At 50.2% G+C, this 12930-nt stretch overlaps 1 protein-coding gene across 3 annotated transcripts in view; it reads left to right on the top strand.

The window, feature by feature from the left end:
• The first annotated feature begins 4310 nt into the window (after positions 1-4310).
• DNAJC5 (DnaJ heat shock protein family (Hsp40) member C5) overlaps positions 4311-12930 on the top strand; it is a 28577-nt gene continuing 19957 nt past the window's right edge. For 2 of the 3 annotated variants that reach the window (XR_009690084.1, XM_061126809.1), the window contains exon 1: positions 4311-4448. The gene's annotated coding sequence lies outside the window, so the exon portion shown is untranslated. The remainder of the gene's footprint in view (positions 4449-12930) is intronic. The other variant, XM_061126810.1, reaches the window with a different exon arrangement.

Below are 12930 nucleotides of genomic sequence, written 5' to 3'. Positions count from 1 at the left end.
GGAGTGGGCAGGATGGTGGGTCCCAGGGTGACTGAGCCAAAGCCAGGCTTCTGTTGGGAATCTCTTAGTTGGTCAGCATGTTTAAAGGGGGGAATGTGATAAGTGTAAAATGCGCTGTGTTTTACGAAGTCTTTCCGTAAGTCACAGAAGGACGAGTCATCCAGAAAGCCCTGCCTGATCTGCAGTTTAATTTCAAAATGCTAAACAGGAAAACTATCCATTTTTTGAGACCTTCCAGAAAGAAGCTGATTATCAGCAGCTGCCTAATTGTTACACTAACAATCTAGCTTTAACAAAAGCAAATTCTTTATTTTCTATAAATGCAGTGGGTTTTTCAAAAAGTAAAACTAAGCGAAGCAGCTTTAGCCTCATAGTTAGAAAGTATTTCTTTGGACTCAAGCTGAAATGCACGCCTTACATCGCCTTATGCTTTGTTTATAATGTTTTTATATACAAACGAGGATTCTTCAGTGGGTTTTGAGCATTATGTAAAACCCTGCATCCAGCCAAGGGGCAGCACGGCTGTGCCAGTGCTGTATTTTATTTCATGAGTGCACTCCATCCCTGTGTAGAAACTGGCTTCTCTCCTCTTGGTGACCACAGCAGCACCTGCTGGCCAGTGGGGATGGAGGCAGGAGAAAGACCAGCCCCTCCATGGAGGGCCAGCGCTGCCCTTGCGCAAGCCAGCCCTGGCTGGCTCCTCCCTGGTCAGCAGCTGCAGCCTGTGGGTATGCCACATGCCGGGGCTGGCAAGCAGCAGGCAGACCCTGCAGGTAGGTCAGGGCTGGGGCTTCGGGTCAGCTGGGACTCTGCTGTTGCCTTTTCTCAGGAGCTACAAAGATCTCTTTCTCCTCTGATGCTGCCACAGCCCAGCAGCCTCACCCCTGGCCCCATGTCTGGTGCATCTGGAGGGGCAGCTCTGTGCCTTACAGGCTCTTGGTGGGCAGAGACCTCGACCACCTGTGTGTGCTTTCGGGGGGAGGAGCCATCGGCTTAGTGTCCTCTCTGCTGGACTGTGATGTGCTGCCTGGTACCTGCATGTGCTGGTCACTTCAGACACTTGGGGGGCGGGGGGCTGCAGTCCACGCTGTGCCTTGGGAGGAACGCTGCTCCATGCTCTTTCCCTGGGGTTGGAGTCTCGGATGGGGTGTGGTGGGAAGGCAGGATGCAGGGATAATGACTGCATCCTGGGTTTCTCTTTTCCATAAAGTAAATAATGGTGATTTGTCAATAAAGCATTTCTTTGGGGGAAAACAGACTTCAGCTCATGTGATGTGTCTTCATTCGGGAAGGTGGCGAAAGAGTGGCCAGGTAACCGACCATATCCCCAACCGACCATAACCCCAACCATATCCTGTTGTCAGGAGCCTGCACCTTGGGGAGAGGCAGGCAGGAGAATGACGGTCTCAAATGCAAATTTCAGATCTTCAGTGCCATGAGAGGGTGTGTTGATAAAGCTGGGGGGGGGTCTCTGGGGAAGGGGTATGGAGGATGGGGAGGAGCCAGCGAAGCTACAGTGAGTCCAGGCCAAGCTTCCAGAGCCATGCAGGTGGGCACTGTAGCAAGAGGGTGGCAGGCCAGCCAGCATTCACACACTGAAGGACTTGGGCCTGAACTCCTGAGGTTGTCCACTTGCAACTCTTAACAGCCGTGGTGGTATAGGAAGGGCATATGCATCCTCGACAGGTTGGATACCAGGCCGGCTCAAACCTGTTCCCTGCCAGACCCCACCTATCTTCCAATAACTCTTCACCCTCCTAGTGCTTTCTTCATGCAGAAACAAACACATGTGAATGTGTATTCTCATTCTCTTGCCATTCTTAACACTTCCCTGTTCTCTGCTTTTCCCTCTTAATGCTGTGCCCTGGATTGCTGGCTGCACCTCCCCGAAACTTCTGGGAGAGCCTCCGTTTGCACTGCCCTGGGGCACCGTGCAATGCCCCTTCTTCTGTCTTGGATGTGCCCAGTGGGAAATCCTTTTACTGAGAGCACTGGACTTCCTTTGGGTTAGAGAGCACGACTTGCCCCAGATGCAAAGGCAGGGAAAGTGAATGACTTCAAATTGTATGTGAATTGTATATGACAGCACGGCAGTCCACACCACACAGCGTGAGGTGTGAGGCTGTGCCAAGTGGGGTAAGCACCTTCCTCCACTGCCTGTGGTCAGCATTTACCCTTGCTGACGATGAAATGGGTTCGAAGTGGTCTTCATTTATTTAGTATTTAAATGTCTTGTGGGTAAGAGTTTGCTAGGCCTTGTGGGGGACAAGGAAGACCTTGACATGGACCTAGCCCTCAGATGGCTCCCCTAAATAATTGACCCATGAGATGAGCTTTGAGAGCTTGAAGGGCTGTAGCAAGTGGTGGGACTGGCATTGGAGGGCAGCTGTGGCAGTCGCTTCCATGAAGTCCCAGTTTCCTGTCAGGGTGAGGATAAGAGTGCCCCCCTGACCTCACTAAAGGGCCTGTGAAGGGCAGGACTGGACTACAGCCACTGTCCACAGTTGACGGTATTCCTGTCATATTATCTCCAAACAGGCTGACTTATAAACATATTTGGCATGTGAGAATTCTACCACTGAACCACCCATGCACCTTATTTTATAAACATTTGTAATAGTGTACTTTTAACATATGCGTTTTGCTCATTTTACTTTCAGGAGCTCTTAAAAGAATTTTCAATGTTATTAAGTAACTTTGTATACATTTATAACTATATTGTTCCATTTGAATGTCTTTTAGGTTTCCATTTTTACTATTATAAGAGCAGCTTAGTGATGTACCTTTTTCTGTATTTGGGAATATTTTCTTAGACTATTCCTAAAGAGGAATTAGTAGGTCAAGGAAAAACTCACTAAGGCCTGCTTCATTCATTTGTGCGGTGCCGAACTCAGCTTCACTCTGAAATTGGGACCGGGTCCATTTGATTCTCTCATTCCTTCTGTGATTGTGCCTGGAATCTTTCATCCTCTTGAATCAAAGGACATAGATATGAATCTGGCCCTTCTGCTTCTCGGTTTTCATAGGCCTTTTCTTTTTGCCTGTTTGATGTTGCACAATTTAACGACTGCCAGGCGACTTCCTGAGCTCTCTGCCACTTACAGGCCCCAAGCCTGGGACAGACTGAGCAGTTTAGAGCCAGCATGATGGCAGAGATGTAAGAGGACAGAGGTAGAGGGGGCTGGAGCTTGTTGGCAAAGAGTCTGGATTGTACTCAATGTGTCATCAGAGGAGCCTGGTGGACTACAATTCATGGGGTCACAAGAGTCGGACATGACTGAGCAACTAACACACAATGTGTCACAGGGAGCCCTGGATATCATAAAATTTCTGTGTTAAGAATATGACTCCGCTGAGTGGAAAATGGCCAATAGGCAAGTGTGGGGGTGAGGAGGCAGAGGAGTACTGACCAGTCTGTTGAATGGCTTCTAGGATGAAAACTAACATATAGCAGTGTACCAGGTACAAAGCAGGCACTCAGTAAATGGTAGAACTGTTTCTGACATAGGAGCGATAGGGAAGGGTAGAGAGCAGGTCTCCCCTTCCACAAGGGGTCAGTGAGATGAGCAGGGGTCGTATCTTGGGTGGCAGGGGAGTGAGTGGAAGTTGGTTCAACTGCCCTTTTGAGTCATTGTTTGCGGGTGGTTCTGGGAGGGGCTGGACAATGGCGGTGGCACTTCGGTGATTGGGCAGGCAGGCAGGAAGTCGCATCTCTGCGCTGCAGGGATGAGCAAACGTCAGTCCCTAACAGTGGCTCAGGGACCGTCGGCCTCCGGGACATCTCCCACCAGCTCCTTCTCCAGTTCTTTGACGAGATCAATTACGATTTCTCAGTCTTACGTAAAGTACGGGGCAAACTCAACTGCAAGACAAGTCCCCCCACCTCCCGCCTTTGGCGAATCTGGCCTCAGCACCTGCGGGCGCACGGGAGAGCACCTGACACTCCGGCGAGCAGGCCCCGCCCCCGCCCCTTGGCCCGGCCTCTCGGCCCCGCCCGTGCGGGGCGGTGGAAGCTTCCGACTCAGCTGTGCGAGCTCCGCCCACAGGTCCTGGGGCCCCGCCCATGGGCTGTCCGGGGTTCGCTCGGGAGCCTTGGTCCACTCCTGTCACTCGGGGCTCCGCCCCATGGGGCGGAGCCTCCGCCCAGCACTCTGGGCGCACGCGCCGCCTGCCCAGCCCGCGGCTCCGATCCGCTGGCGACCACGTCCTCCCGGGAGCGCGCGCGCCGGTGCGGGTGCGTGCGTGAGCGTGCGCGCCCCCGCCGCTTCTGCCGGTGCTGCTCCCGCGCCCTCTGCCGCTACCCCCGCCGCAGCTGCTGCCGCCGCCGCCGCCGCCGCCGGGTCCGGAAGCGCAGCCCCGGCTGAAGAGCGCGTCGGCCGGCTGCCCAGGAGCGCCGCGCAGGGAAGAGCGGAGCCGCGGAGTCGGCGGGCGGGCGGGCGCGCGGACAGGTGAGCTCGCGGCGGGCCGGCGGCCTCGCGTCAGGCCGGGCGGCCCGGCAGGCGGGCGGGAGTCGGGGTGACGGGGGCGGGTTAAGTGAGCGGGGGCGGGGCGCGAGGTGAGGGTGACGCGGGGCCGGGTGAGGGGGTGCGGGGTGGCGCGGCGCAGGGCGTCGGGGCCGCGCGCCCGCAGCCGGAAATGGCGGCGACCCCCTCTCCCCTTTCCTAGCCCTCAGGGCGGGCTGGGGTCGGCGGTGCGGCCGCAGAAGCGGCGGGAAGGCCTAGGCCGTGCGCCGCGGTCGTGCCGCCGGGCCCGCACTGGGGGCGGCCAAAGACCTGACCTGCGGCCGCCGGGCGTCCCCGGGGCAGCTCGCGCTCCGGGACTGGGGTCTGTGCAGGGCGCCCACGCCTCGGGGAGGGTCTTTCCTGTCCTGCGGGCGAGAGGGGGAACGCCACCGGTTCTGGAGCCACGTAACCTGTGTCTGGGTCATTATGTTTATAGCTCACGGAATTGAGCTTTGTTCCTTGACGCGGTGTAAATTAATCTTCTGGGTGAAAATCATCCAGTTTGTAAGAAAAAAAACGTTTTTTCTACCTCGCCAGGGCATCATTTGAAGCAGTGCCTGTGTTGCAGTCATAGAAGAGAGGGTCAGGATCTCATCCCTGCGGGTTCGAACTTGTTTGCGTTGAGGGGCTGGATTAAGGACTCGCCTTTTCTTGTGCCTGAGAGATGAGTTCTCAATATTTGCTCGGTTGTGCTATGCAGGGAAAGGAAGCGAAAGTTTCCGTTTTATTTTGGTTTCCAGGTTTAGGCTTGATAGGGGTCATAACTTGAGAGGTTGCTCTGCTGGATACCTTTGTCCTTGCTAGTTGTCTGTTTAAAAGCTATCTGCTAACCTAACAGTTATTCTGCCCCATCTGTAATCTGGTTGCCTGAAGGCGGAACTTCAGCCAAAGCTCCTGAGATTTTATGTTCATTTATTTGCTTCTGTCTTGTTAAACGTGGTGATGAATTTCAGGATCAAGGCACCTGCCAAACTTTGAGGGATGAAATTATGAGGCAGGACTCACAGGCTTTGAGAAACTTACTGCCTGAGAGCTGTGCAGTTCTTCTTCCACCTCTGTGAAGGTTGCAGAACTTGGGTCGCCTCTGAGCCCGAGAGCTGTGCAGTTCTTCTTCCACCTGTGTCAAGGTTGCAGAACTTGGGTCGCCTCTGATGGCACCTCTGATGGCATGTGGCCAAGCCAGGGGCTGGGTGGCTGTTGTTTCCAGCAGCACGGGGCTGTGAGGGGCACACATGCTGCTGGAGCCCCTTGCCTGGACCTCTTAAACGTGGTGAAGGCAGAGCCTCCAGGGGTTATCTGATGAGCAGACACTTGGGAGGCGCATGGAGGAGACTCGGCTTTGCTGAGGGGGCCCCAACTGTGGAACCATTGTGGCCTGGGATGGAGACCCTTGTGGGCAGAGATGCCTGTCAGTCCACTCCCAGCCTCTGTAACCAGTCTCCTCCCTCTGGCCCCTGTCTCATTCTGATCCCTTCCAAAGTGGCCTCTCAGCCTGTCTCTTGGCAGACTTCCTTGCTCCTTCCTGGCTCTACCTAGATCACTGGTGTCCTTACCTTTAGTCTCAGGGCAGGTAGCCCTTCCCTGACTGCCTGCCTGCTGTTTCAACTCAGTTCAGTTCAGTTGCTCAGTGACGTCCGACTCTTTGCAGCCCCGTGAACTGCAGCACACCAGGCCTCCCTGTACATCACCAACTCCCGGAGCTTGCTCAAACTCATGTCCATCAAGTTGGTGATGCCATCCAACCATCATTCTCTGTCATCCTGTTCTCCTCCTGCCTTCAATCTTTCTCAGCATCAGGGTCTTTTCCACTGAGTCAGTTCTTGGCATCAGGTGGCCAAAGTAGTGGAGCTTCAGCATTAGTCCTTCCAATGAATATTCAGGACTGATTTCCTTTAGGATTGACTGGTTTGATCTCCTTGCAGTCCAAGGGACTCTGAAACGTCTTCTCCAACACCACAGTTCAAAAGCAACTCACCACCTCCTGTTCCCTGTTTCTCTTCCCTGCTTAGGTTTCCCACCACACTTCATTTTTCTAATGTCCTACTTAATATATTTATTATAACTGAATCTTTTACTGTGAGGTAAAGTCCACAGGGAGCCTGTTTGTGCAGAGAACAGGGGCTGGCACGTGCTGCATGCCCGGGAAATACTGACAGAGAAAGTGGAGGTGATGAGCTTAGCAGCAGCACAGCAGCCCGCGTCTCTGGGAAGTCACTGTGGTGAGTGCCGAGTCCTTGAGCCTGCTGGCTTCTGAGGGAGGTCTGGCAAGTTACTTCCCCTTTGGGAAAGCACAACCAGTTAGAGGTGGGTCAGAAAGGTCTTTGGACCTCCTTGTAAACCTTTGTGCAACTTTTAGTCTATAGTTAGTCCAAAATAAAAAGGTTTTTGTCAGCTTTTGTCTTCAGTTAACTTCCCTAAAAGTAAATCCCACACATTAGCCTCAGATACTCATGACATGTGTTGATAAAATGAGTGAGGTGGAGTAATCCGTTAAAACCACATGAAAATGAGCTGTTCCTCAGGCCTGCTCTGAATCCTTCTACGTGACGGAAGAACTCAAGTCATTTCCAGAACCTTCACTCAGTGAGTTTATGTTCTTGGTTTTCATTCACTGTGTTACCATGGTGCCGGGACTGAACAGATACCATGCATCTCTTGGCTCTTTGTGTTCTTGAGCCCCCTTGCTCTCAGAGGGCTGGTGCTCTGTGCTCCAGGCTGAGCTACCCTAAAGACTAGTGCTTAAAAAAAAAAAAAAGGACTAGTGCTTTGCTCCATCTCAGTCCTGGACTTGGAGTCAGGCCTGTGTGTTGGTTCCTGTGCTGACTTCCCTGCCACCACCAGGCAGAATTGCTGGCACGCTGCTGATGGCGCATCTCAGAGCCTAGGCATGACGTGCTTGCCTTGGTCATGGGCTGTAGTCGAAGCTCAATGGATATCAAATGAATGACTAAAGTGCTGTGCAGCAGCTGTGCAGAGGGTAAGGGAACAAGGTGGAGTTTTATCCAAGGTGAGAGTTTGCTTCTAAGGTTCAGGGAATAACATGAGCGTGATTTGTACAAAAAACTTATTGGGGTGTAATTGGTTCTACAAATGATTTTTTTTTTTTTTTTGGCTATACCACAGGGTACATGGGATCTTAGTTACCCGACCAGGGACTGAACCCACATTCCCTACAGTAGAATCTCAACCCCTAGACCCCTAGGGAAGTCTGCAAATAAACACAGATATAATCACCCTTGAAAAAAGTTCCCTAACTCCTTTTGAAAGTACTTTGTACAAGGTTTGGAGTGTATAGTGCTGTAGGTGAACCATATCTCAGCCAATGAGGTCAGCCAGTTTTCCAGGAAGGAGACAGATTCCTGTGTCTTCAGGGGACAGGTGTAGCACGTGACAGCCAGCTCTTGCACACGCAGTGTGGAAGAGACTCTGAGCTCTTGATGGCGCCCTTGTGGGTCTCCCGGTGCTCCCCACACAGCAGTTAAGACTGCAGTGCTTCCCAGTGGAGCTCCTTTTTATGTTCTTGTTGGCTGGGCAGAGCAGAGCATTATCGAACTGCAGACTGCCTCCTGCTCCGTCACAGTCCTTCCCTGTCTGTGTTGACAGGGCCTGTGCTTGAATTTCCTTCCTGAAAGAGGACGAGACTCAAGCTCAAGTGCTTGACCACTGAGATGAGGGTCATGAACCTGCCCTTACTGCCTGTTGGGGAGTACAGGAGATATAAGTAGGAAGCTGTGTCCTCAGCTGCTTCCTAAATACAAGTGACAAAGATGCTAAAAAATGAGACTATTCATATTTTATGAAGATGCTTCCCCTTATTTAAGAGAGGGGATGAGGGAACTTGGCTGTCCATGGTTAAGACTCCACGCTTCCAGTGCAGAGGGCATGGGTTCCATCCCTGGTTGGAGAACTAAGATCCTGTATGTCAAGAGGGGTGGCCAAAAAAGAAAAGAAGGAACTGTTAGGCCTAATGTCCTGATGGCAGGGCCACGCTCAGATAGTGACATCGCCCGAAGAGGATTAATAGCGGTCTGTTACTGGTCAGTCGAAATTCAACCCAGAAGATTTAAGGATTAGATTACCAAAACAGCCTTTAGTTTCAATTTTGTCTTTTGTCACCTTTGCATCAGTTTTGTTTGAGGATGTTGTATCAGTGAAATGGTACGTTCTGCCTTAGTTCTTGGCACTGGCAGACATTTAATAGATTTTGTCTTTAGCAGGTAAGAATTGTTTCCAATTCCAAGAGTTTTGCAGACATATTGGTAATTCATATTGGTGAGATCATGCAGTCAGTGGCTGTCATGAAAATGCCCTCATGTTTCCTTTTCAGAGGTTGTCTATGTACTTCAAAGGTCCACTTTACTCATGAATCTTTCACCTTTGTAGGTGTGTCCATGTGACTGGTTTTTAAAACTTGGTTCTGTGACAGAAACCGTAGTCTTTTATTCGTGACACATTAAACCCAAGTAATATTTTAAATTGTGTGATACCTTATGAGTGATCAGTGAATATTCCTTGACTGTATGAGTATAAATGAGCCTTATTCATTATGAGTTACTTACAATTTTATTGTCCTTTTAATTTTTCTACATTGAACACAGAGCACTGGAAAACATGGTGGTTTACAAAGTGGGATGTACAGTCTCAGTTGCTGTGTTCTAAGGAATTCTATGCCAATTGGTTATAAAGTTGCAGTCCTGAGAGTCAGAGGATTGGAATGCTGACTTGCTACCCCTATGGGCTCTGCCCCGCCCTGGCTATCTCTGGGATGACCAGCCTCATTCTTAGAGAGCTCTCCCTAGGGCCCTGTGCCTCTGTTCTCTGGGCCGGTGGAGTGGAAATGTGCTAGACTGAACTCACCTGTCCTGTCCTGGCCTGTGGTGCCTCAGAGGTAATGAATTGGGGGCTGGGGGCCAAGACCTTGAGCCCCTGTCACAGCCTCAACTCAGCCAGACTGGGCTCTGCACAGGGAGTGTGTGCCACCCGCCTGGCTTTTAGTTTCCCTTCTATTATTGGAAGGGATTAGCAGCATAGCAAATGTTTGATTTTTAGCTAGGCGGTCCCATTGAATTTTCCTTTATTAAGTAGTGACTTTCATCATGAGAGGGTATCTCGAAGATAAATAATGAAAAATTCTGTGTCAGGGAATACAAACTTTATTGTTTTTGCCACATATTACCAGATTTGTATACCCTCTGGCAGGTACAAAGGATTTTAACACTTTTAATATTTTATATTTTGCTGCTCACTTAGGTACTGCTGTAGGGTTTGATAGTAAAATGTGAGGATCTTTTTTGACCAGTTGTAATAAATTTTGCTATGTCCTTTAAGTTAAGATTTTTAAATAAAAAAGACTGATAGTTTTGTGATAGACTTTTTCTGAAGCATGAAACCTAGCCACATCTGTTTTCTTGTTTTGTTTTGTTTTTAATTAACTGAAAAAAGAAATTGTATTCCAGGTAATCATTTTTACTGTGCTGTGTTTTTTTCAAATTATTTATTTATTTTGGGCTCTGCTGGATCTTTGTTGCTGCACAGGCTTTTCTCTAGTTGTGGTGAGCGAGAGATACTCTAGTTGCAGTGCAGGGGCTTCTCATTGCAGTGGCTTCTCTTGTTGCAGAACATGGGCTCTAGGAGCACAGGATTTGGTAGCTGTGGCACATGGGCTTAGTTCCTCTGAGGCCTGTGGGATCTTCCTGGACCAGGGATCGAACCTGTGTCTCCTGCATTGGCAGGCAGAGTCTTTACCACCAAGCCACCAGGGAAGCCATTTACTGGACTGTATTTACTTTTGAATCATGAGGCTCATCACATGTAAAGTTAAAATTTTTAGTGCAGTTTAATGACTGAGTTTCATTTTTAAGATGAAACTAGAATGTCTGTACTTTAAAGATTATCTTTGGAGTATTTTTTAACTGTCTAGTTGTAGTTGTCTTCAGTTTGAAGCAGTTTGTTCTCCTCTACAGTTCACGTGGAGGAGGCTTACCCCCTCCACCCCGCACTCCCCAGTTGCAAGCCCTCTGAAGCGATCCGCTTGAGAGGCTGCCAGGCTCCTTACTGTGCATCTGCCTTAATCCCCGGGACAGCTTGCATGGGTAGCTGTTATCCAATTGTATAGATAAGGAGACACATTGCCGTGCTTGGTGTTGGGGGTTAAGCACAATCAGTGTTGTCACACACCTTACCATGACAGCATGGGATTTCCTTCTTAAAATGCTGTTTCTGTTGGTGCCATTTTCTCTTGCATCTTCCTGCCTGGTTGGGTGATTCTAGCTGACTGTTAGCAGCAGCATCCTACTCCCTGGTGTGTAGTACCAGTGTGACGCCCACACTTGTTTCATCTGCCCCTGCCCTTTCTTTTATAAAAATTGATCCATGACAAGGATAACTGAGGGGGCTGTCCTGGCAGCCGAGTAGGCCAGCTGTCCAGCCATCTCATCCTCACTCAGGCTGGCGGATTGCAGTGCACATAGGTGTTAGGGGCACTCTTGGACCTACTGGCCTCTGGGGGTGCTGTGCAAACCTTCATAAGCATCTGTGATCTACCTTTTTCCTTCTTTTTTTCCCAAGGCTGGACTGTGCAGCCTGTGGGATCTTAGTTCCCTGACCAGGGGTCAAAGCCATGCCCCCTGCATTGGGAGCAGAGTCTTAACCACTTGACCACCAGTGAAGTTTTTATGATCTTCCTTTTATTGTAGCATTCCTTAAACTGCTCACAGAACTGCAGTGTCATGAGGTAAACCTGTCATTTCATCAGACCCCCATGCTGCCCTCTGGAGTGGGCAGCGGTCTTTGTCCTGTCCCTACCCCAGAATGACCATCCAGCTGATGAACAGCGTACCTCTTTGTGGTGATCACAGGGGCAGAATGGGTTTCAGTGAGCAGTAGCTCGATACAGCCTTACCTGGTCACAGGCTAGCCCCCTAAAGTCTTGAAGGCAGGTCTTTTCCTGTATTTTTAAAAGGCAGATGACAAGAAGGCAAATTAGTGAACTTTGGTTTGTTTTTTTTTTTAATTTTGGTTTTTATATCAAAAATACATGTAACAGCAACAAAAAAATGGATGTAACAATAGTGTTCAAGCTGAGAGTTTAAGTATAACCTACATAACTTTAATTCACCATTATGAACTTTGTCTGTTTGTGTAGTCTTCTCATCTGTAAATTGGAGGCCAAAGTAGTAATTGCTCATGTTTATCATGTACCGAGCACTGTTTTCCTCAGTTTGCAGGAGCTTGCTTACAGATACTTCATGCCAGGCCATCTCTAGCCCCACTGGATGAAAAGGAGGTGGAGGTGTTGAGTAACTGCTTGGGTCTCTGAGCCCATAAGTGGCAGAACTGGGCTCCAGCCCAGGCAAGTGACCTGAGAGCTGCCCTTCCACCCCTCCTAGACTAGGTACCTGCCCCACAGACCTCTTGGTCTAGAGCATGTGTGCCCCAAATGCCTGTACATGGTGAGCACGTCTAGACTGTAACTGCTGTGTTGGTGAAATTTCCATGATAGTCACGAGGCCTGTCACCAGTATAACTGCACCAGCACGTGCATGTGTCTTGACGCTCACCTCTGACATCAGACATCTCTTTATAGATGGCTTGTCACCGGGTGGTCGGTGTAGCTCATGCTTGGTTTCGTGCTGGATTTGACAGAATTGTTGGTTTTGGTTCTGGCTTCAGGGAGCTGGCCCACTGCTTCATCAGAGACAGTCAGCCCACAGTGGGAACCCTGGGCTGGCATGCCCCAGGGGGCGGCCCTGACTGGTGAGACGCAGAAGGCATCATGGCTGCATCTGCCACGTTTTATGGACTTTCACCCACCGTGTGCGTCTTAAGCTTCCGTTCATTCTGTAGTTGGAGCGTCCAGTCCACTCGCTAGGGGTGGCGCTGCCCCCAGGGTGATGGATCGTTGGGTTGTCAGTGTCATATCCTGCACTGCTCAGAGCCCCCAGGCTCTCTTGAAGCCTTAAGTAGGTCTCTTAGCCTGCGCACTTCTGAGTGACTGTGATTTCGGTCACAAGCATTTTCATGTGATGTTCACAGTTGAGGATTTGAGTGTTGTGTTGATCCTTCCTGGTAGTCATTCATGAGAGTGGACTTGTACCTGAGCCTGTCGCATCTGCCTTTTCTGTCATAGAACACATCCCTCCTGTTCTTGAGTCTGTTCGCTGAAAGCCAGGGGCAGTGGATGGCTCCCTGGGTGAAAGGGGCCTGTGACTTCAGTCCTCTGAGATTGTCGGCGTTCTGAGTGTAGAACACCAGCACCCAGAAAGCTCTGCCGCCCATTACTTTTATAAGAAACACTTTTGCCTTCCACTGTCTAGTTTCACATTCAGCTTTGGGATTACGTTAAAGTTTTCTGGAAATGTTTGGTCATAGCATGGTCCACCTAGAATCTCTTGCTGCCGCCTTGCACATAGGTGAGCACCTGTTAGCT

The sequence above is a fragment of the Dama dama genome, chromosome 23, assembly GCF_033118175.1.
Source record: "Dama dama isolate Ldn47 chromosome 23, ASM3311817v1, whole genome shotgun sequence".
Taxonomy (NCBI): domain Eukaryota; kingdom Metazoa; phylum Chordata; class Mammalia; order Artiodactyla; family Cervidae; genus Dama; species Dama dama.
This window is presented reverse-complemented; position numbering and strand designations above follow the sequence as displayed.